Consider the following 23,539-nt stretch of genomic DNA (forward strand, 5'->3'; position numbering starts at 1 on the left):
AAGACATAAGAACCCAAAGGTGAGCTGTCAGAGAGCAGCAGAGGGTTTGGAAATTGAGCGGCAGGGGGTCTGGAATCTACATGGGAAGCCGCTGGACACAGGATACAATAACCCTAAGTCAGCACGTGGCCAGTAGGCCAGGAAATCACACAAGAAAAGAGCAAGAATCCCAAGACTCCCTGGTGAGCCTGGAGAAAACTACTGTTAGAGGAAGCCAAGAAAAATCACTCCCCAGCATTTCTGAAGAATGGTCAGTCACATGCGGAGGCAAACTAAAGGAATGCAGCATAATTTGAAGAACGAACACGAGAGGACTTTCTTGAAATAAGGATGGTTTGAGTCTACGGATCAAAAAAGTGTGTTGATTCCAAGGAAATCTGCATAGGTAATTGAACACCGATACATTCCCATTGAAGTTACAAAATGCCAAAGATAAGGAAACTCACATGAATATTCATACATTTGGGTAGAAAAGCACACACAGAGAGAGAAATCAAGACAGAAGTCCCGAGGGAAAGGAAGGAAGCGTGATTAATGCCCATGCACTCACACAGTTCTCCAAGAGCGGAGATAAAACAGACACAGGCCTGTGAGAGAGACCTCAGGGTTAGAAGACTCACTTCCGCTTGGGAGTGAAATCTAGCCAACCAAAACATCTAGAGGAAAACCTTGGGGTTTCTAGTGCTGCCATAACAAAGTGCTGCGAGTCAGGTGCCTTGTGCGGAAGCTAGTATTGTGACAACAGGGCCTGACAGAAATGATGTACGGGAGGGGAGACTTCTTTCCGCTCAGTTTCAGAGGGCCTAAGTCCCTCACAGTGAGAAGAGCATGGTGGAGTTTGTGGCAGCAGGAGTGTATGGCCGAGGCTTCTCACAGCACAGTGAACCAGGAAGGAGAAAGCAGAAGCCCACCCTGGAGACCTGCTTCTGCTTCCCCCAAAAGCCTTCGGCAGCTTGGGATCAAACACTCAAAATGTTCTGCAGCATTCGGTCGATAGCCCCAGGGTCTCAAGGCCATCTCATCATACAAACTCATTTGCTCCAGCTGTGAGAGTGTCCACGCCATAAGACCAACGCTCTTCACTGGTCCAGAATCAACCAGTAAGCCCTCACAGCACTGCAGGGCTTTCCCAGCCCGTTTCCAGACTCTTCCACAGTCCTCCAACAGAGCAATTCCACAGGCCAAAGAACCACATGCAACACATAGCAACAACTTACTTGTCTGGTACCAACTGTTCTGTTTTAGAGGTGTGTGTGTGTGTGTGTGTGTGTGTGTGTGTGTGTGTGTGTGTGTGTAAAACAAAACACTCGACATAAAGAACATATGGGAAGCAACATTTATTTGGACTTAGGGTTTCAGAGGGTCCATCTCAGCGGGAAAGCATGGCAGAGTCCACGGCAGCTGGCACATCTGATGGGATCACATCATATCACAGCAAACCTGGAAGCAGATGCAAAGCCAGAGTTGGACTATAACCTTCAAAAGCCCAGTCCAAGTGACCACTCCCATCAGCAAAGCCCTACCTCCCACTGCTCCAGTCTTCCAAAATAGGACCACCATCCAGGAAATGGCTTAGAACATGAGGCCCAGACGAGCATTTCATATCAAGTCGCAATGCTCACAACAACTACAAGTACAAAATAGGGGTGTTGGCAGGGCTGTGGCCCCTTAGGAGGCTTTAGGAAAGAATCCTTTGTCCTTTCCAACTTCTGGTGGCCCAGACTCCTATTGACTGCAGCTCCGAACCTCCAGCTTTCAGACCACACTCTCCCTGGCTCTTCACAAGTCTTCCTTCTCTACACGTTTGTGCCCAAATGTCCCTTTCCTATGATGATGTCATTTAGATCAGGGCCCGCTTTAATGGCCCCATTTTAACTTGATTACCTCTCTAAAGATCTCATTTCCAAATAAGTCCTATTTTGAGAACACCAGCATACCCCTTTCCCTCCCCTCTGGAGAAAGACAGACTTCAGTCCGTAATTCTGAGGTAACACAGTGAGTCCTGAGCCCATTAGGGAGGGAGCCGAGCATAAGAAGCACAATAAGAGAACAGGAAGGATGAAGGGAGCATTAGCAATGGGGTCTGAAAGAGGTAAGGCGTATGGCAAGTGCGAATGTGGGTAATAGCTTCCAACTGAGACTGATTTTGGAAAAAAATAGCAAATTCAATCTCCTAATGGATTTTCAGTTGTCATTGTTTCTAACTCTAGAATAATCCTTTAAAGAATGATCACATCTTGTGCTGAAGAAGCAACCGATTTAGTGATTCGTACAAGTTAATGCTCCCCATGGAAAACAGCCTGCAGAATCTGACCCTGGCTTTATGAAATTGTACTTGTCCCACCTAAGGAGTCTCAAGTCCTGCTCCAAATGTTGACGACAGTTACCTAGGGGCAACGGAATCCACGTAAAGGGTTTTCCAACTTCATCACACATTTCTGTATTCTTGAATCTTTATTGTGACTGTGTTGCTCTGAACAAAACCTACGAAATCCATTCTCTTCATCTTTCTCTTCTCTCGCCTTTCCCCTTGTTTCTAACAATTCTCTTTGCACGTGTGGGCGTGCTAAGAGTTAGAGGTCCCTGGGGTGCTGTGACAGCAAACAGAAGATGTCTGGGTTGTCCTCAGAATGGCTTCTGTCCCACAGGGTGACAAAAGACTCCTTTAACTACAGATGGCACCTCATGAATTTAATAACTTTCCACAGTCACACTTGGCCCCTGAAGATCCAAGGAGCCTCCAAGGTCAGCAGGACACAGCAGGGCTGCTTCTATTTTTTTCTTTGAGTTCAAGGCCAGCCTGGTCTACAAGAGCTAGTTCCAGGACAGCCTCCAAAGCCACAGAGAAACCCTGCCTTGAAACCCCCCCCCACAGAGATCTGGTTGCCTCTGCCACCTAAGTGCTGTGACTAAAGGTATGTGCCACCACCGCCAGGCTACCAGGGCTGCTTCATACTTTGGAGAAGCACATACCTGTCTTCTCAGCACTCAGGAGGTTGAAGAGGCCGAGACAAGAGCATCAGGATGTTAAGGCCACCCTGGGCTACATAGTGAGTGCGAGAGTAGCCTGAGCTACATGGGACACTGGAAAGAGAAGGAGGTGAGGAAGAGAAAAGAAGAGGGGAGGGGAAGGGAGAAAAGAGGGGAGGGGACAGAAGATGAAAGGAGGGAAAGGGAGGGGAGGAGAAAGAAGAGGAGATAAAAGAAGCTTGCATACTCACAAGCCGACACAGGTCTGTCTGTCTGTCTGTCTTGGCCCCAGTCAAGGCAGCTTCTTTGTACGACTGTCCCAGGCCCTGTGACTAAGTACTCCATCCACATCCTCCAAGGAAACGCACCTGGACACACAATGATCACAGTGTTCAAATGTTATAGTTCCTCCTTTTCTCCCATTGTCCCAAATGGTTGGCAGGAAATACATCTTTACTACTTCCTTTCCTGTTGTTTTGAAGGGAAACGGGAGTTTTGTGAGGCTGGCATGCAGACAGCTGGGTTGCACAGGCTTAGCACACCACTGAAGGGTCAAGGCTTTAGATCTCCACGTCCTGAAAATTGCCACTGAGTTTCCATTCGACCTTCTTTGTCGCCTCACGTCAGGGCTAAAGGGCTAAGCAGAGGGGAACGGCAGAGTGGGCTGCAGCATGAACAGGGGTCTAGCCTAGGTAAGCCCTTCCTGTTGGTTTGGAGAACTAGGAAATTATCAAATTGTGGGTCTAGGGATATGCACATGGTTATTGTGCACGTGGCCCTGGGTTTGATCTCCAGAACTGTAAAATGAAACAAAAATCTGAAGTACAATATCACAGAGGGCTGTTACTGCCAGACAGCCCAGAACAGCACCACCAGAGCCCTCACAACCACACCTGTTTCCATCCCGCTCCCAGCGCCTCCGTGCCTCTTGTAACCATTCACCTTGGGTGTTGGCTTTTGGGGAGATGTGTTGTTTGGTGTGTGTGTGTGTGTTACATGCAGATGAGTATGCAAATGGACCCATGTGATACTCCAGAGTAGGTCATTAGGGTTTTTGCCTGCCTCTCCGCACCTGATTACCTTGAAACAAAGTCCTTGGCTGAACCAGACACTCACCATTTTGGCTAGACTGGCTGGCCAGAAAGTTCTCAGGATCCGCTCATGTCTGGCCCCAGCACGGGGGTTACAGGCCCCCAAAGCCATGCCTGACTATTTACAAGGTTGCTGGGCATCTAAACTCTTACTGGGCCATCCTCCCAATCCCACGAATCTGTTTTCATTAATTTTATTCCAAGAATGTCATATATTAGGAAGCAAAACAGGAAGATATTAAAGGGAACAACACAGGGAGCAACCTGCAGGCCTTTTTTCCACTTAGGACACCTTGTTCAGCCTTTACCTACCGAAAGGCGTTCCCAGCCTGACAGGCTTTTCCTTCTCCAGGATCCTGCCCTGTCACATGGTTATTAACTGCTGGTTATGATTTATATGAGATCCTGGTGATGTGTGCATGCTGTATTGTCCAATTCAATGAACATCTCTATTCTTAATTTCCTAGCAAATCCATTTACTCCTGAGTTTCACAAGCATCCTCATGAATGCTCTCCATTAAGAAAATCTGGGGCTGATGAGAAGGCTCAGTGGATGAAGGTGCTTGCCAGCAAAGCATGACGATGTGAGTTCAATCCCCAGGGCCACTTGTAGAAGAAGAGCGCTGACTCCCATTAGGCATCCTCTGACCTCCACACATAAGCTGTGGTGTAAGCTCCCTCCAAAGACTCCAAAATAAATGTAAGGTTTTTTTAATAAAGGGAGGAAAATCTAGCTCATTGTTTCTAATTTCCTGGGGATACCCTCACCTAATGTTTTCAAATTTACACTTATATTTACTCTCTGCCCTTGTTAGGCGGAGGTTGACAATACAGGCTGTGCAGGGGTGGTGAAGATGGGAATGGGGTTGGCATACACAGACTGTGCAGGGGTGGTGAGGACGGGGAGGAGGTTGAGGAGGTTGGCATACACAGACTGCAGGGGTGGTGAGGGAGGCCAGGTTTATCCACACATAACAGACCCCGCTGAAGTGTCTGAAGCACCCCTGGATCTTTGTGTTTCAAACAGTAGCTAGTAGTATTCTGTGCATAATTTTGTTTTATAATTTTCTATGCACAGTTGAATATCTAATCCCTGTTTGGGTCTGAGTTGTTGTATATTCATACTATCTTTAATTACATGATTTTTTACAGCTTAAATTTTCATCTTGTTTAAATTTTTGTTGTTGTTGTTGTTTCTCAAGACAGGGTTTCTTTGTGTAACAGCACTGGCTGTCCAGGAACTTCCTCTATAGACCAGACTGGCCTCAAACTCACAGTGATCTGCCTGCCTCTGCCTCCTGAGTGCTGACACTAATGGCATACACACCCGCTGCTCGGTTAAATGTGTTCACAAACACACTTTATAGTAGGTTATGGGTACCAGGAGCATCATTCATTAGGGTTAACCACGTGACTGTAGTGACTGGAATGGCATTTGCCAACTATAAATATTATAAATACGAGAGTTATAATAACAAAAGTCAAACTTTTGTTCATTGCTTGGATTTTTTAAACAAGTGTTACTGTGTCTGAGTGCATGTGTGCACACACATACACACATGATATGGGGCACACATGTGGAGGGCAGCTCTGAGTTAGCTCTTTCCTTCCACGTTTGCGTAGTTCCGGGTATCAGCCAGCCTGCTCAACAAGCACCCTCCCCAGCTGAGACGTCTCGCTGGAGCACACCGCTTGATCTCTAGCTCTGCTGTAGCCTGGGGCTGGCAAAGCATTTTGAGGTGCCTGTTAGAAAGACTGATGCCTGCCCCTCCCATCCCTCAAGAACTGGGATGCGGAGCCCTGGGGATGACTCAGCCGCAGAGGTACTTGCCACTAAGCCTGAGGACCTGAATGCCATCCCTAGCCACGTGATGGAAGGAGGGAAAAGCCAAGCCCTCAGGTTTTCCTTTGACTTCTACTCCAATGTTCATGAACACACATGAAAGAAATAAGTAAATATGCATGAATTTTTAAAGAGAATTATGTGATGGCTCAGCAAAGAGCCTGATAACCCGTGTTTGACACCCCAGAACCACATGGTGAAAGGGGAAAACTCACTCCACAGTGGTTCTCTGACCTGTCTATGCCCATCATACTGTGCACAACTCCCACACACAAATGCAAATATACGTGCGATGACATTAAAAACAATAATTATGGTCTAGCGGACATCTTCTCTGAGTGAGGATACTTGCGTGTGTAAGTTTACCAAAACTAAATAAAGGAGCCAGGACTGAACCTTTAGTGCTTATGGCTCGAGTGACCCAGGCCTTTGTTTTAGAAATTTTAAGCTACATGAACAAATATTGAATTAGTAGTTGTGTTAGGAATGTAAATCAAAAGCTTTTCTCTTGAGGAACTGGGCTGAGCTGAAGTGCTACTCTTGTGTTGGGGGCATACTTCAACACCTTATTAAAAAATGAAGAGGTTTTAGCTCAGGAAGCCTTAAGGAATCTTAAACAGGCGTGGAAAGCAGTCATCTAACTAGAGGCTGCCTAGACACACTTGTACGGTTAAACTCTTTGTGTGTAGACTGTTGGGGGCTGGCGACAGGCAGGCTGTGTGATCTGACTTTACCAGAGACTGAAAGAGGAGACAATGAGTGAGGCTGACTACATAGCTGTGAGGTGCATGTGTGCAGAGGCATGTGTACACACACCTACACTGGCTTATTCAGAAGTGTACATTCATGCTTATCATGCCCAACAAACAAGAAAAATTAGCCCCTCCTGATGTGTATGCGAAGACAACAGTAAAGGCCCAGCAACACGATGACCGTACGTGTCACACCCTTCATTGCCATGCTGAGTCAACCCTAAAAGCAAACAACACCCAGTCAGTCTGTTGCCGTGATGAGTCTTAAGAGGAACCAGCAAGAGGTCTTGCTGCTGTGGTGCTGAGGCAAGACCCAGGTGTGAGCAGAGACCCCCAACTGTTAGCCAGGTGTGAGCTGCAGTCTCGAATCAGAAATCCCCAAGTAGTAAGGGCTTGGAATGGCATGAGACAAGAGACGGATTTGGAAGATGCCACTCATATTGACCATGATTGATTTTACTTAATGCACCATGTATGGGGGACTAATATGTAATATGTAAAAATCAAAGGGTTAATTTGAAAAAGGATATTCATGTTGTAAATAATTCTTGAAGATTAACACATTAATGTTCCATATCCTATAGTTTGCTGTACTTGTTCATTTGCATAGGGTCACACTCTTAATGCATGTTTATATGTATGGATGTACAATGTATGATGTAACATAATGTACAACATGTGTATGTTAAAAATTTAGATATTGATGTTGCACTTGAGAAATAAAAATGTGGGACTGGAGAGAAGGCTTGGTGATTAAGAGTACTGGCTGCTATTGCAGATGATCCAGGTTTGGTTTCCAGTACCCACAGGAAATGTAACTCCAGTTCTAGGGGACATGACGCCCCATTTCTGGCCTTTGCAGGCACAACACACACATCACACGGAGCACAGACATATATGTAGACAAAACATCCATACACATAAAATAAACATTGAAACAAACAAACAAAAAAGGCAGTGCACACCTTTAATCCCAATACTTGGGAGGCAGAGGCAGGTGGATCTCTAAGAGTTCAAGGCCAGCCTGGGCTATATAGAGCTAGTTCCAGAACAGCCAGGGCTACACAGAGAAACCAGGTCTTGAAAATAAATAAACAAATAAACAAACAACAAGACATAAGTGTAAAAAGATATTTTTTTTAAAAAAGGAACACAGATCTCAAGAGCAGAAATCAGGATGAGTTTAGACTAGAATGTCAGCTCTGGGTTCCGATAGAGACCGTTGCTTCTTTCTTTGCTGTTCCAGCAAGACCGAGTCTCCATTCTGTGGTTTACAAGACCTAAGTGTCTGCTGTGCTATGGGGGCTCTTCGTTTCCGTTGTTAGAAAGGTTATAAGAGAGGTCAGGATGAAAATAATGAGGGACTAGCAGGCTGTGCTACGTGTCCGAAGGACTGCTTGATGGCTGGCCTCCGTGATCACCTCAGTGTGTCAGTCAGTGACAGACTTCAGAACAGACTCCGACTGAGCGGTCAGAATATCAGGCCTCACATTTGGGAGCACCGGGTAGGTGAGATGGCAGCATGGAATGGCAAATACGAGGCAAGTGGTCTAGATTGCTAGAAATTGAGTGCAAGTATGCCTCGGCGATGAAGACCAAGGCTAATAGGCGGCAGCTTGTGAAGGGGGTTTTACAAGGCTGTAACTGTCTACCTCTCCTCTGTCCAGATGAGAATAATACCATAGGAAGAATGAGGATCAAGAACAGGAAACCTAAAAAATAATCTGTAATTGAATTGTAGGAGAGAAATGGGATTTTGTCAGAATCTGAATGTATTCCTGGTGGGTTGTTTGAACTTGTTTCATGAAGACATGAAAGACTAATAATTACTAGGGCTGCTGATGAGAGGAAGAATAAAATGGAAGGAAATAACTGAATTAGAGTAATTTTATCACCTGAGAACCTGAGGATGGATATTGCTATCATTGATATGATTATAATTAATTTTAGGTTATTACTTGTGAAGCTTGTAGAAGAGAATAATGGGGGATTTTTAGATCAAACAGAGCATAATAGCAACTAGAAAATTTTCATGAAGAATAATAGATGTGCTTGATCTCTTAGGTCAAATCCTCAGCCTTACAGACTTGACTTCTCAGAACAAATGTTTATCTGGGGAAATCAAAATGTAATCGTGACAAGTAAAATGGCTGGTACCAGTCTAGAGAGTCAATGTCAAAGTGTTCTCTTCCCATCTGTACATTGAAGTCATATGCACTAATTAAAATAAGATCCTCATTAATAAGCAGAAATACAGGAAAAACAATGCACCGATGAGTGCCATTGTGACTCAGCAGTGACAGAAGCAGCCGTGAAACACTAGCCGGCACGGTGAGCAGACGGTAAGGAGCGCGGCTCCAGCGTCAATGCGAGGTTATCTGAAGACCGGCTGCGGTGGCAGCTTTGCACTGACAGAAAACTCCTCCAACTGCAGATGCTGCCCCATGCATGAACAACTTTACAACTCACACTCGGCCCTTGAAGAGGTCAGATGGTCCCCAGAGCCCTTCTTACGCGGATATAGTCCAGCCTTAGCTTTACTATATCACAAAACAGCCAGCACACTCACAAACCAACCGGGTGGTGAACCACACTCTTGGTCAACAACCAAGGGAGTTGTCTTATGCTGTGCTTCCCCCCCACCCCCAGATCACGGCCATGTGGCCGAGTTCTCTGCCACATTCTCCAAGCCAGCTTCTTTCTGATAAGGAAAGACACCCAATGCATAACCGTTATTACACGCTCGTGTTTAGTTTCTCTTTGTGCTGTTTCTCTTCCTCTGTTGGCAGGAAATGCATCTTTTGTATTCTTTCTTTACTGTAATGGGAAAGTGGAAAACTGTGCTAGCACTGAAAATAAATAAAATCTAGCCCTGAATGAAGGCCTCATGCGCTCAGCCTATAGGAGCTGCCACAGGGCTAGTGATCACCAAGGGGCAGAATCACCAGACAGGTTGTCATAGTAACAGAATTGGAGGCAGGTGGCAGGCTGTTCACAGATGTGGAGCACAGGGAAACCCAGCAGGAGCTATGAGGATAATGCCTGCTGGCAGACTGTGACCCTTCTTGGAAAATATTGTCTGTATTCGCTGTTTGTATCAAAAAGACTAACTAGTAAGCATACAGAAAATTATTATTGACAATCCACAAGAAATCAGTTTATTCCAAGTGGAACACTGCAAGTCGTATGTTCTCTAAGTTCAGAATCTAAACACTACAACTGTCAGCTGCAATGTGCCCATCTCATTCCGATAATACACCTAAGACTGCTGCTCATTATCCGGGGAGGGCGTCTGCTTACCCGGGGCTCCGGCGGTCACAGCCACGTAGACAGGTCCATGTTACCACCCACTGCCTGGACCTCCAGACTACTCATGCTCCCCTCACTAACGCTAACTTCTGCATTCCAAAGAGAGAGCTCTACCAGGGGAGAGGGGGTTGCTGTTCTGATGCTACGCTCCTTGAATCCCAGGGAGTTCAAGGTCAGACTGCTCTACATAGCAAGTTCCAGGCCAGCAAGGACCATATAGTGAGTCTTGTATCAGAAAAAAAATAAATCTTATTAAAAATGCAATTTTGGACCAGCAAGATGGCTTAGCCGGTAAAGGCACTTGCTGCCAAACCTAACAGCTTGAGTTCAATTCCTGACCCTGTCCTTTGGCCTACACACACACACACACACACACACACACACACACACACACACACACACACACACACACCACATGTGTAATTTTAATGTGAATTTACTCATTCAGTGAAAGCAGGTACAAACATACACTGCTTTCACCAGCTGTCTCCTAGTCCACCATAGAAGTTGGTGACAGTTTCTACCTTACTCAGTCTTCAACATTGACTATATGTACTATGGGTAGCCATTTTTCTCTTTACCTGTGTGTGTGTGTGTGTGTGTGTGTGTGTGCTCGCGCGCGCGCGCGTGCCTCGGGATGGATGTGCTCACCTGTACAGAAGCATGTTGAGGCCAGGGGTCATTACTGAGCACCCGTCTCCATTGCTCTCCTGTACAGAAACATGTTGAGGCCAGGGGTCAATACTGAGCACCCGTCTCCATTGCTCTCTGTTTTATTCTTTGAGGCAGGGCCTCTCACTGAGTGGGAGCCCATCATTTCAGCTAGACTGACTGATCAGTGAGCTCCAGGGCATTTCCTGCCTCTGCCTCCTCAGAGCTGAATTTGCAGACATTCACCTCTGTGCCTGGCCCTCATATGAATACTGGGGATGCTAACTTAGGTTCCCACACTTATGAGGTTGAACCATTGCCTCAGCTCTGCTCAGTCATTTGTATGTGAATTTGTTCCGCTCACCTACTCCTCAGCCTGCTTGCATCAGGCTTCTGCTACCTCTGTCCCATCAACATGCTCTTTCTCAGACCACCAGGAAGCCCAGACCATACTGAGTAAGAGTGACAGGTTTCAGCCCGTGGTGGTGGTGGCGCCACACTCCTTTAATTCCGGCACTTGGGAGACAGAGGCAGGTGGATTTCAGGCCAGCCTGGTCTATGCAGTGAGTTGTAGGACAGCTAGGGCTACAACAGAGGAACCTTGTCTTGAAAAACAGACAAGCAAAAAGAGTGACAAGTTTCAATTGTCAGTTTCCCGGTTCTTCTGCTGATATTTACATATGAAATTCATGCTGGTGTTGTCTCTAAGCATCTTGTCCATCCTCCCTCACGTTCTCCTGTCCTCTCTTTCACATGCCCTATCATTTCCTCCATTCCTTCATGAGTTTTACTTCTTCCATTCTTGAGCTTAGAGTGATCTACCCTTAGCAAACCAGGAATTTTATCCTCATGTTTCAGCTTCTGCACGCGACCATATCCAGACCTCATCCTGAGTCCCAGTACCTTATGTCTTCAAAGTTCCCAAGCCAGGGTTGGAAATGGGCCAGCTTAGTGGTTCAGTTCTCAGCCCTGGGGTGTGTGGGAGTGGGAAATAAGTCAATAAAGTTCCTCAAAGTGGAGTCTCTCCAATCCAAGACACTTTCACATTGCTAGGTGCCTGGGTTGCGCTTCCTGTCTGACGCAGCCCCCGGATGATGGTCCTTACCAGACATGACATCACACTGGGCTTCCCAGAGAGGAAACTGACCCTGACCTTACAGGACTTCCTTGATTTGGTCAGAAAGCATGACCTCGAGGGACTAGAAGACACTGAACTCAGAGGGGAAATTCGCTCTCACTTCAGACTAGGTCCCCTCCGAAGTCCTTGCCCCCAGATAGAAAGCAGGGAGATTGTGCTTCTCCACTGAATCTGAGGTGTGGCAGTGAGATCGCAGGACCACAGGGGGGCTGGAGAGAGTTCAGTCAGAACTTTCTCGTACCCTCTGGGAATAGAAATGAAGCCCACTCACTGAGCTCTGGACTATGGAGTTTTACTCTCTAAGTGTGGACTTCATTCCTTTATTTCTAGTAACCATGATTTCAATCACCCTGGATCTCTTTTCCATAAGAATTGAGTTACAAAATAGAACCCTGAGAAAAGCTAGTTTGAGCACTTTGCCCTCTGAATGAGAAGAACCTGGGGGGGGGGGGGGAGGTGCCTCTCAGCAGCTTCTTCCTTATGAAAGAAAAACAAGCTGAAACCCGGAATCCTAAAATTGTCTTATGTTAGTCATCTCCAGGAAGTGGTCACATGTAGAATATTCTAGCACTTCAGTTTTAAACGTGAGAGCACCGACTGAGCTTTTACACATCATATATGCTTTCCCAGGAACTGTGACTTACATGCTTGGGCATTTGTAATTTTTCTTTTTCCTGAGGAAAAGGTCTACAATTTTTATCAAATTCTCAACATAAGATAAGAATTACTCAAAGGGTAACCTGATAATTATCTGTTGCTGAGTAATAAGTAACCACAAAGGCCGATCAGCAGCACCAGCGTTGTTACCTCATGGTTCGAGTCAGGGACGAATTTAACTGAGTGACCCTTGCTTGAGGTCTCTCATGCACACAGGAAGTTAGCTGAGGTTTCTGTCGCTTGAAGATTTGTTTTCAAGATGGCTCGCCCACATGGCTTTCTGCAGGAGGCCTCCAGGCTGAGCTTCTTGGGTGTCCTCACTACGGGGCACGTGCTGTCTGCCCTTCCTCCTGCCCGATCTCACCAGTGTGTGACTAAGAAAGAATGCAGGAACACCTTCCAGGACTGTGCCAGAGGTCCCGAACGCAAATGCTGCTAATTCTTCCACTGCCTGTGCAGTGAAATTTAGCTCCATTTTTGAAGGGGAAAGTATCAAATTACATATTTCCAAATCACTAACTGGTAAAACAACAACAAAGACCATACTTTATATAAGAAGGAAATTCACACACACCTAAACATTCATGTCATTTATTAGACAAACATTTATAAGCCAGCCAGGGACAGAACATTTATAAGATCCACTCTGTGGGCTCAATGAAGTCCTACCTTCTGTCCTTTTAAATGAACCAACCATCACACAGCATGACTGAGCCACTGAAGGGAATTCAACATAGTAGAGGCAACATGCTGTTATCTTTGTGGTCAACACCAGTGTATTAGTCTGTTTCCCTATTGCTCCAACAAAATACCTGGGGTGGGCTGACTTATAGAAAAAGGATTTATTAGCTCACCCATCAGAAGGTTGGCATCCGGTGGCTCTGATGTGGCGCCCCCCTCAGGTGGCAGAAGCTCATCCAAGAGGGCAGGACCACATCTCCAAACAGGAAACCAGGAGCACGGGCCTGTAGTCTCTTCTGAGGGCACACTTCCCCTGATGTGACACCCCCTCCCAAACTCCCCCTCTTAAAGCCACCTCACCAAATTGCTGTGCAAGGGACTGGAGAGATGACTCAGTGTTTCAGAGAATATGTAGCTATTACAGAAGATCTGGATTCAGTTCCCAGCACCCACATGGTGAGTCACAACCAACTATAACTCCAGTGCCAGGGGGTCTGACACCCTCTTCTGCCCTCTGCAGGCACCAGGCAGGTACATGACACACATACATACATGCATACAAAACACTCATTCATATAAAAAAATCTAAGTATTTAAAATTGTCACACACAAAAACTAAGCCTATAACACATGAAATCTTAGACAACACATTGAAACATATCTGTCATAGCACCAGAAACCCTATGGACATGACACCCAGATGTCAGCTGGATTTATGGTCAAAAGTAACATACCATTTTTGTAAGTTCATGTTATAACCCTTACTTTTTCTCTCCTCTCCCTCCCTCCCTCCCTCCCTCTCTCCCTGCCTTTCCACCTCCCTTCCTTTCTTTCTCCCCCTCCCTTCTCTCTTTTGGTTTATAGAGACAAGGTTTTACTGTGTAGCCCTGGCTGTCCTCGAACTCACAGAGATCTTCTTGCCTCTGCCTCCCTAGTGCTGGGATTAAAGGTGTGTGCTGCCACCACCTGGCCCTTCACTTCTCCAGGCCATCCACACTCCCTCTCCATCCCGCTCAGCCCGGGAAGAGACCGGCTGGGTCGGCCCTACCCCAGCCCTACCCTCAGGAGGAGCCAGCAGTCATCCTGGACTAAGACTTTGTTTTCAAGCAAACAACAAAACAGTAACAACACAGCAGTATAATAGCACTGCCGTGGCTTAGAAAGCTCACTCGTGTGTTGAAGCGTGGTAGGCAACGTAGCAGTGGTCATGGGTGGGGCCTTTGAGATGGTAGAAACCTTAGGAGGTGGGGCCTATGTGGGTGAAGTAGGTCATTGGAGATTGACTAAGAAGGATACATTTGCCCTGGTCCTTTTCCTTCCGGGCTTCTCTGCCACGTGAGATGAAGTAGCTCTTTCCCGCCACATTCTCCCCACCGTGATATCTGCCTCACCCCAGGAACAGCCACGGGGCCACGGTACTGAGGAACGAGTCCCTGAGGCAAACAAAGCTTTCTTCTTTCCAAGCCGTTCAGATCCAGCACTTTGTCATAGTGACAGAGTGGTGGCACTAAGAAGCAGGGTTGATGTGACCTGCACCTGGCATGTGTTCAGAAGCTGGGAGAATGAGCATGCAGAAGACTTGGGAAAGTCTGGAGAAGCAAAGTAGAGAAACGTAACAGCCAAAAGCAAAGCTTAGTGAGCAATTCTAGTGCAATTTCAGAAGACCAGGGACACAAGCCACAAAGGCCAGACCTGTGAAGCTTCACAGAGAAATGAGGACTATGGGAAGAGAACCAGAGGTCATTCATGTTATGTTCTGGCAAATAGCTTGTCCTGATTAAGGTTTCTATTGCTTGGACAAAGCACCATAATCAAAAGCAATTAGGTGAAGAAGGGTTTCTTTGGCTCATATGTCCATTGAGGACACTAAGGCAGGCACCTGTCGGCGGGAGCTGAAGCAGAGGCCACAGCTGAACATTCCCCCTGGCTTGCATAGTCTGCTTTCTTATACACCTCAGGACCACCTTCCTAAGAGGGGCACCGCCCACAGTGGGCTGAGCCCTCCCACATCAATCTTTAATCAAGAAAATGCCCCACAAATTTGCCTGTAACTAATTTGTTTTTGTTTTTGTTTTTCGAGACAAGGTTCCTCTGTATTGTTTTGGAGGCTATCGTGGAACTTGCTCTGAAGACCAGGCTGGCCTCAAACTCACAGAGATCCACCTGCCTCTGCCTCCCAAGTGCTGGGATTAAAGTTGTGTGCCACCAATGCCCAGCTGCCTATAACTACTGAGGCATTTTTTCAATTAAGGTTCCTTCTTCCCAGCTATGTGTAGGTTACAAAAATCAGCCAGCACAGAACTTGTTTGCATTCTGTCCCTTCCCTGAGACTTTGTGCGAGGTCAAGTTTAAAAGTGATGTCTACTTCATTTGGTGGAGAAAATTTCAACAGAATAACATTTGGGATGGAATATGAGTTTCACTGAATGCTTTTACTCACTTCACGATAGGAATCAGAAACAAAACAAAAATGGAAAGATTTGAAAGTTTTGCCCAGAAAAGCAATGCATGTAAGATTGGGACCATGAAAGAGATTAATGCCATCAAAAAGACCACTCAGTCGTTAGAGTGTTTGTTGGGCGTGCATGAGGCCTGGGTTTGATCCCCAGCACCGCATAAACCAGGCAGAGTAACACATGTCTGCAACCCCAGCACTCTGGAAGTGAAGGCAGGAAGATCAGGATTATAGTCGAGGTTATACTCAGCTAAATAATGAGTTAGGGGCCAGCCTGGCCAACACAAGAGACAGCAGACTTAAGGACATTAGCAGGACATTCAGTACCCCTGCAGTCTCAAAGCCTTCATTTGCATTCTGCTCCCACAGGGAAGTTGCTTCCCTGAAATTTGCTCCATGGCATTCAGACACTCACAAGTCACTGCAGCCACGGGATTCTGCTCCTCCTGGTGACAGACCGTGATGCCATCCATGTGGTGTTGACTTTGCAGGCTCACACAGTACAAGGCTTGTAGGACCACAGAGGCATCCCAAGACGTCAAAAGAAAGCCTAGGAGGCCAGCTAATGTGCTGCAAGATCAGAGCTCCTGCAAGGAGCCATGGAAAGGAGACCCCAGAAGAGTGGGCATGCCAGGGCCACATAAGGTCTGCTGAGCAATGCCACAGGTAACAAGGACATCTATCTGTGGCCAAAAGAGTGATCACACAAGTTTCAGCCATCAAAGCTACATGGGTGGGACTCCCCGGCCTGTTGGAGCTCTGTGGGTCCCACTGTGGGACACAGCTACACGGGTTAGTGCTGGCTTTAGGCTTGGGTTTCCCTTGCCATCTTCCACTTTTCCCTTTTGGAGTGAGAATGCACTGTATGCCGTTTATATCTTGGAAACATACAACCTGGTCTTTGGTTTTGAACTCACTGTGTGAGTCTCACACTAAACTTTGGATATGGACCTTTATGCTATGTTAAAACTGTTAAGACACTGGGAATTTTTGGAGATAACTGGATAAATTTGGTATTCGGAGACAGCCAAGAGCCTTTAAGTATCTTACAAAAATTGATGGGTTAATGTCTTGGATCCCAGTGCAGTAGTGGTGAAATATAGGGCTTTGGGGAGGTGATTGCATCATGTAATCCACTTATGAATTCATAACTTAGTAGGCTTTTTTGGCTAATGGAATTGTGATCAGAGTCAGGGTCCTGGCAGCCCTAACAACCTCATCCCAGGCATCTGTCCTCAATAGGTCAATTAAAGGCATAAATAATGTAGAAAACCAGTCAAGAAGGACAAAGAGGCTCATGACATGGCCCAGCCCTAGCTTCTCTGCGTTCCTAAGATGAGGTTCTAGTTTAAATGGAAGGTACAAGACTTGCACAGCTCAGCAGTCCAAGTGTGGCCCCATCTGCCATTGTCCCGTCTCCAGTGTCTCATGGGTGTGACAAGTTGTCAAAACAGTGACAAATCTCTTTCTAGAAGACAAGCTCCCCTCTATTTAGGGGCAGGCTCCCAGAATTTTCCTTCTCCCAGTGTGAGATTCCTGGGGAAATTCTAATGTCTTGGGATCTGCTGTTTCAATAGTTCAATAGCCAAAGGGAGAGGCACAGTGTCTGTAGAATATTACAGTGCTGGACGCCTGCGGCCGCAGAGCCTGTGTGGAGGAAGTGGGTTGTTGGGAACGTGTATTTTATCCCCAACAGCATCCACCGCAGCCGTGATGTGACCAACTTTGCTGCACTGTGTACAGTTGCTGGTCCTTGGGGCCAGACCGAAACGTGCTGAAACCTGTGAATATGTCTTTGCTAGCTATGTAGTCGTGATGACAGAGATCTGACCAATACACCGCTTCTTTACGACAAGGCAAGCCACAAATGGGAAAGGTTTATAACACGTGCAGATTTGAGGGAGTATAATACAAAGACTTGTACAAACCAATAAGAAACAGAATACAACCCTATAGACAAGAATTCAAAGAGACGACAATTCATGAGAAGATACAAAACGTGGTTCTTGGCCACGTTGTTTGTAATAGCCCCAAACTGAGAGCACCTAAGCCTTCATCAGCAGAATCAAGCGTGACGTGTTCATATGTAAGGAAAACGGAGAGCTGTCTTGGGGTCAGTAGAAATGATTCTCAAAGCACGTTAGGTACAAAAAGTACGCTACGTAAGGAAACACGCCGCAATGGCGGATATACTCAGTAACACACGGAGCGATGCTTACGGCTTGTGACCCACAGCGGCTTAATCTACAATGCTTTGACTCTACAGAGGTGCAAAAGCAGTATACAGTCAAGAAAGCCACACGTCGGGAGCTGGGTCTGACGGTTTGTGCTCACAATCCCAGTACTCAGAAGGCTGAGGCAGAATAATCGCAATACGAGACTTCAGACTGCAAGCATATGTCTTCTCTGGCTACTGCCTTCAGCACTGTAGCTAGGTGGACATGCTGTGCAACCTCTCTGTGACGAGGCTGGACAGAGCCCATAGGACATTGTGGTGACAGAATGCTTTGCACCCAGATATTCAACACATAATAAAACAGGCTTGTGTTCAGTGAGTTCACTAAACGATCTAAGTGTTCTGGATACATGAGATTAAGCTATCATATTTGTTAAGTTAAATCCATCAAAGGCACTTTCAACTTGCGGTGTTTTTTAACCTATGGAGGGCTTACTGAATGTTCACCATTGTAAGTTAAAGAGCACCGTTGCCACACAATGTTTGATGAGACGTATAAAATGAGAGGACGGCCAAGCTGCCTCAGTGGTTAGAGAGCTTGCTGCTCTCCCAGAGGACCCCAGTTCAGTTCCCAGCACCCACATGAGGCACTTATGCCTGTAACTCCAGCTTCCAAGGGATCTGACACCTTCCTCTGGCCTCCAGGGACCACACATATGCCAAACACTCACCGACAAACAGGTACACAAATAAGAATAGAATAAAACAAATCTCTTTTTAATGCATGGGAGTAAAAACATCTCTGAGACATTTATCTGCCTGCTACAGATGCTGACATATTTGGCAGGCCCTGGTGCTGTGACTCTGGTAGCTCAGGAAAAGCCCTGTACAGCTTAGCTCTGAAGCGAGTCTGCCCTGGGGAGACCAGGATGGTCATAGACCAGCTAAAAGGTGACCACCACGGAAGGTTCACAGCTGGAAACCCCCATCTGGAGGCTCTCAATGCTACAGACCTTCCTCAGAGCAGCCAGGCTGGGTTATAAATACAAACCTAACCCTGACACTCTGTGTAAAACCCTTCACAACTCTCCTGGGCTTTAGAAAGGGGAACAAAGAAAGTCCTAAAGTTGTCCTAGAAGAAGATTTTTCAACCTCAGCCCTGATGACACCCTGGGCCAGGTCACTCTTTGTGGCCAAGGGTTGTCCTGTGCATTGCTGGGAGTTTCACAGTTTCCTTAGAATGACACACCCCCGCCCCACACATCTTTCTGACAATTGGCCAAATGTCTCCAGAGGACTGGGCCGTACTCAACTGGGACCCTCTGTTCTAGGACAGTCTTCAGGACTTGGTCTGACCACTGTCCCGCCCTGTGCATGTCTCTCGGCATAACACGCTGTCCCTCCACATCTGCACATGACCTCCTGTCACCCAGAGAGTCTCCTTGTGTCTAAGTCAATGTTTCCTGCTTTGCCCTGGTCCTGCCCCTGCCCTCCAAGGCTGCTGCAACCTGATCCTCTCTGCATGTGGCTTCTCAACCGTCTGCCTCACAGACTGTCACTTCTCTGTAGCTCTTGGTCCTCCCATAGTCTCTAGTGCTGCACACTGGGTCGACACTGCTGCAGCACCTCAGACAGCCAAGACAGGAGTCAGAGTATGAAGTCCAGCCGGTCAGTCCTTAAGGAAGGAGATGGTTGTCTACTTGAGTCTTGACAGTGTCGCTTGGTCCTATTACCGTTAACAGGTGACGAGTGCGATCTGAGAAAGTCTCCTGAGGCCAGTGAATCTAGGATTCCTGCACACCAGGAATCTTTCCCACAAGACTCTTGTCAAGTTATGCCCTCCCTGTGGAACAGTCAGCACCATGAACTTGGTATCTGCTGATGGCTCTCTGGGAGAGGAGACAGCTCACAGGCAGAAGACTGCTCACTGTCAGCCCAGGTACGGCAGAGCAATCACAGAACTCCCAGTCAGCGATGTCCAGATCCTAGATATTCCCTGTTGCCTATTCATCCTGGGTTGGTGAAGCAAGCCACACAAAGCTTTAGCAGTGCTCCTCAGGTGACCACGGTAAAAACAAAACAAGCAAACCCAAACTCTAAAATGAGTCTTCTGGGCAACAATGGAGCAGCCAAGGCCTACCTCTGGGTGCCAGGATTTCCCAGGGCATGAAGTCAGTTCTCCTGTTTGCCCACGTCCCATGTGGGGGTTCTCAAGGCTCAAGCCTGTTCCTCACAGGTCCCCGAATAGAAAGCCCTGCATCCTACCAGGCATCCATCCGTCTCTGTGCTGAGTTTTGTAACTTCAGACAAGATACTGACAAATACATAATTGCTGTGTTATTATTCACTTAGTGTTACTTTAGATATGCATATATGTGTATATATCTTCATTTGTAACAAAACAATTCTGATTATGTAACTAACATGCTCACTGTAAAAAAATACAAGCGTTAAGCAACTCAAAAAATGATAAGAAAAAGAATTACCTTTTCTACATCTCTTTACTCAAATATACACATAATGTGACCTTTGCATGCAAGGCAAATGAGTTGAAAAGGAAATATTCTACAAGCATCACTGGTAGAACTTACCAGAACAGAAGGTAATCCCCTCATACGGGCACAATGAAAACGGCCCAGTGTGGTTAAATAGTTACACAGCAGAGTTCCCCGAGGCTTCAGAGCCTGAGGCAGGGAGAGTCCTTGGGCATGAAGGGGTGTGAGCAGGGTTAAGGGGGAGAGCACTTTACAGTTTGTATTTCCTCCAAGATGCATCTGCAAGGCCTGGTCAGTTGCAAGAATTAAATAACTAAAATTTTCTGAATTATCTAATTCCATGTCTGTGAGAGGCTTAAACTTTCTGGGCGGCCCTAGGTGCCTCTCACATTCTGTGAAGAGAAAAGAGGATACATGACCCCTCCCCCCAAATGCCAGATCCCGCGGGCTCCAGACAGCAGAGTGCCCCAGCCTTCTGCCCATCACAGGAGACTTACAACACTTCTGCCCATCACAGGAGTCTTACAACACTGGGAAGCCTCTCCCAGCACCATGAGGATACAAGGTCCTGTCTCCCGAGGCATCTCTCTGACCCCCAGAAGAATGCAGTCTTTCTTCTAGAGTCAGAGCTGAAAGGAGATTCCAGCACCCTTCTCTTTCACAAAGACTGTGCCAGAAACCCACATTCCTGGGCAGAAGACCAAAGGTTGCCTGTGTGTTGGGGGCTCTCTAAGCCAAAAAAATAATCTTCCCATTATGGGTGGGGCTCAAGAAGAGGTCAGCTCCAGCAGGGCAGGACAGAGTTTAAATTTAGGAAGATACCCATGCTCAGTGGGCCACGAACGTTCACCCTGCTCCACAGCTCCAGCAGGGCGGGACAGAGTTTAAATTTAGGAAGATACCCATGCTCAGTGGGCCACGAACGTTCACCCTGCTCCACAGCTCCAGCAGGGCGGGACAGAGTTTAAATTTAGGAAGATACCCAGGCTCAGTGGGCCACGAACGTTCACCCTGTTCCACAGCTGGTGCTTTGCTTGTCCATCATTCCCCTGGCCCTGGGCAGCAGAGCAAAGCCGTGAACTGTTCAACACATGGTCCTGGGACAGCTAGGTATCCATCTGGGAAAAGCACACACACAGAGAGAGAGAGAGAGAGAGAGAGAGAGAGAGAGAGAGAGAGAGAGAGAGAGAGAGAGAGAGAGAGAGAGAGAGAGAGAGAGACTCACTGTGGATTAAAGACTTAAAAGTAAAAAGAAAGTATTAGAACTTCTGGAAAATATAGAATAATGGCTTTCTGTTAATTTATTTGTTTTTGGGACAGTGTTTCCTGTATCCCAGGCTGACCTCAAACTTTCTGTGTAGTTGAGAATGACCTTCAACTCCTAATCCTCCTAGGTGCTTAGATTATAGGTGTTACCATTGAGCTCAGTCTGGAAAGACTGTTCGACATAGTTAGAGTTTCTATTGCTGTGAAGACACACCAAGACCACAGCTACTCCTACAAAGGAAAATATTTCATTGGTGCTGGCCTGCATTCAGAGGTTTAGCCCACCATCATCATGGCAGGAAGTTTGGCAGCAGCACAGGCAGACAGGCTGCTGGAGAGGTAGCCAGGAGTTCTACATCTCAGCAAGCAGCATGAAGAGAGAGACACTGGGCCGGGCTTGAACATTTGAAACCTCAAAGCCCACTCCCAGTGACACACTTCCTCCAACAAGGCCACACCTCCTACTTGTGCCACTCCCTGTGAGCCTCTGGGGGCCATTTTTGTTTAAACTACCACATAGGCCCCCATAGGCTTGTAGCCACATATTAACAACAACAACAACAACAACAACAATAATAAAAAAACTACATCCAGTCCAACTTCAAAAGTCTCCATAGTCTATAACAGTCTCAACCCTGTTTAAAATCCAAAGTTTGAACTCTCTTCTGAAACTTGTGGCAATTTCTTAACTGCCACCCTCTGTAAAATCAAAATGAAAAAGCAGATCACATGATCACACACTTCCAACATACAATGCCACAGGACATACATTGCCATTCTAAAAGGCAACAAGGAAATGCTGGCCCAAAGCAAGACCAAAACCCAGCTGGGCCAACTCCAAACTCTACATCTCCATGTCTGATGTCAAAGTGCTCTTCAGATCTCCAGTTCTTTTCAGTTTTGTTGACTGCAGCATGTTTTTTTTTTCTCTCGGGCTGGTTCCACTCCCTGTTAGCAGCTCTCCTCAGCAGGTATCCCACAGCTCTGGCAGCCCCAAAATCTTGGGGTCTCCAAGGCAATCGGTGATTCACCTCCACAGGCTCTCACAATGGCCTCTTTGGACCTCCATGCAGGGACACCACGGACATGTGCCTGGCTGCATGGCTTTTCTTAACCATGGAAGGAAATTCCATAACCCTTTTCTTCTATCTTTGACTCTAAAGCTAGGACCTTGGGGGTAAAGCTGCCAAGTTCTGCTGCTTGCTGGAGCCAGAACATGGCTCACGCGATAAATTACATTTTCACTGGATTTCTGTTTTCAACAGTTTCCTTCACTGCCTAAGCTTAGCTGTCCTGGAACTCCCTCTGTAGATCAGGTTGGCCTTGAACTCAGAGAGCCCTAAGTTCTTCTTTAATTACTTTTCAGAAGTTGGAAACTTAACTGGGGGGGTCTTGCTCTGATGTCATGACTCCCCTTATTCCATTTGTCATCAGGCTTTTTTTTTTTAAGATTATTTATTTATTAAGTATGCAGTGTTTTCCTGCATGTCTGCCTACAGGCCAGAAGAGGGCACCAGATCTCATTATGGATGGTTGTGAGCCACCATATGGTTGCTGGGAATTGAACTCAGGACCTCTGGAAGAGCAGCCAGTGCTCTTAACCTCTGAGCCATCTCTCCAGCCCCCAGTATCAGGCTTTTCTGTAATCTGTTTACCTCCCTGAACACAGAACTTAGCTCTATTACACTTCTTGGTACCCCTTTTCTCCTCAAACTATACATTTTGTATTTTTCCTTTCTCAGTGTGCTCCTTTCATTACAGATCTGTATAAGACTGACCACTAATGACAATATGGCATAGTCAATACCAGGCTGTTTTTGAAATCTCCTTTGCCAATGTTGTTAGTCCAAAACTTGTCAGTTTAGCCTCAGGCAGATTTTTTGATCAGGCCAGAAAACAGCCACATTTTTTTTAATCAAAATATCACAAGAACAATCTCTAGGTCTTCTCCTCTGAAACCTCTCGAGTCATGTCATCATAATCTACATTACTCCAGCACTTCTTAAGTGCTTTCCTAATCCAAATCCCAAAGCCCACATTCTACCACAAAATATC

At 46.5% G+C, this 23,539-nt stretch overlaps 1 protein-coding gene across 10 annotated transcripts in view; it reads right to left on the minus strand.

Moving 5' to 3' along the window:
- Positions 1–1,322: 1,322 nt before the first annotated feature.
- B3gnt2 (UDP-GlcNAc:betaGal beta-1,3-N-acetylglucosaminyltransferase 2) overlaps positions 1,323–23,539 on the minus strand; it is a 192,922-nt gene continuing 170,705 nt past the window's right edge. For 7 of the 10 annotated variants that reach the window (XR_005871754.1, XR_005871758.1, XR_005871756.1 and 4 more), the window contains 2 exons: positions 3,222–3,338; positions 1,323–1,440 (listed from right to left, as the gene is read on the minus strand). The gene's annotated coding sequence lies outside the window, so the exon portion shown is untranslated. Of the gene's footprint in view, positions 1,441–3,221; positions 3,339–13,265; positions 13,408–20,715; positions 20,846–21,200; positions 21,337–23,539 lie in introns of those variants that run through there. The other 3 variants (XR_005871757.1, XR_005871759.1, XR_002382788.2) reach the window with 3 other exon arrangements.

This window comes from Mesocricetus auratus, unplaced genomic scaffold, assembly GCF_017639785.1.
Source record: "Mesocricetus auratus isolate SY011 unplaced genomic scaffold, BCM_Maur_2.0 Super-Scaffold_100029, whole genome shotgun sequence".
NCBI lineage: Eukaryota > Metazoa > Chordata > Mammalia > Rodentia > Cricetidae > Mesocricetus > Mesocricetus auratus.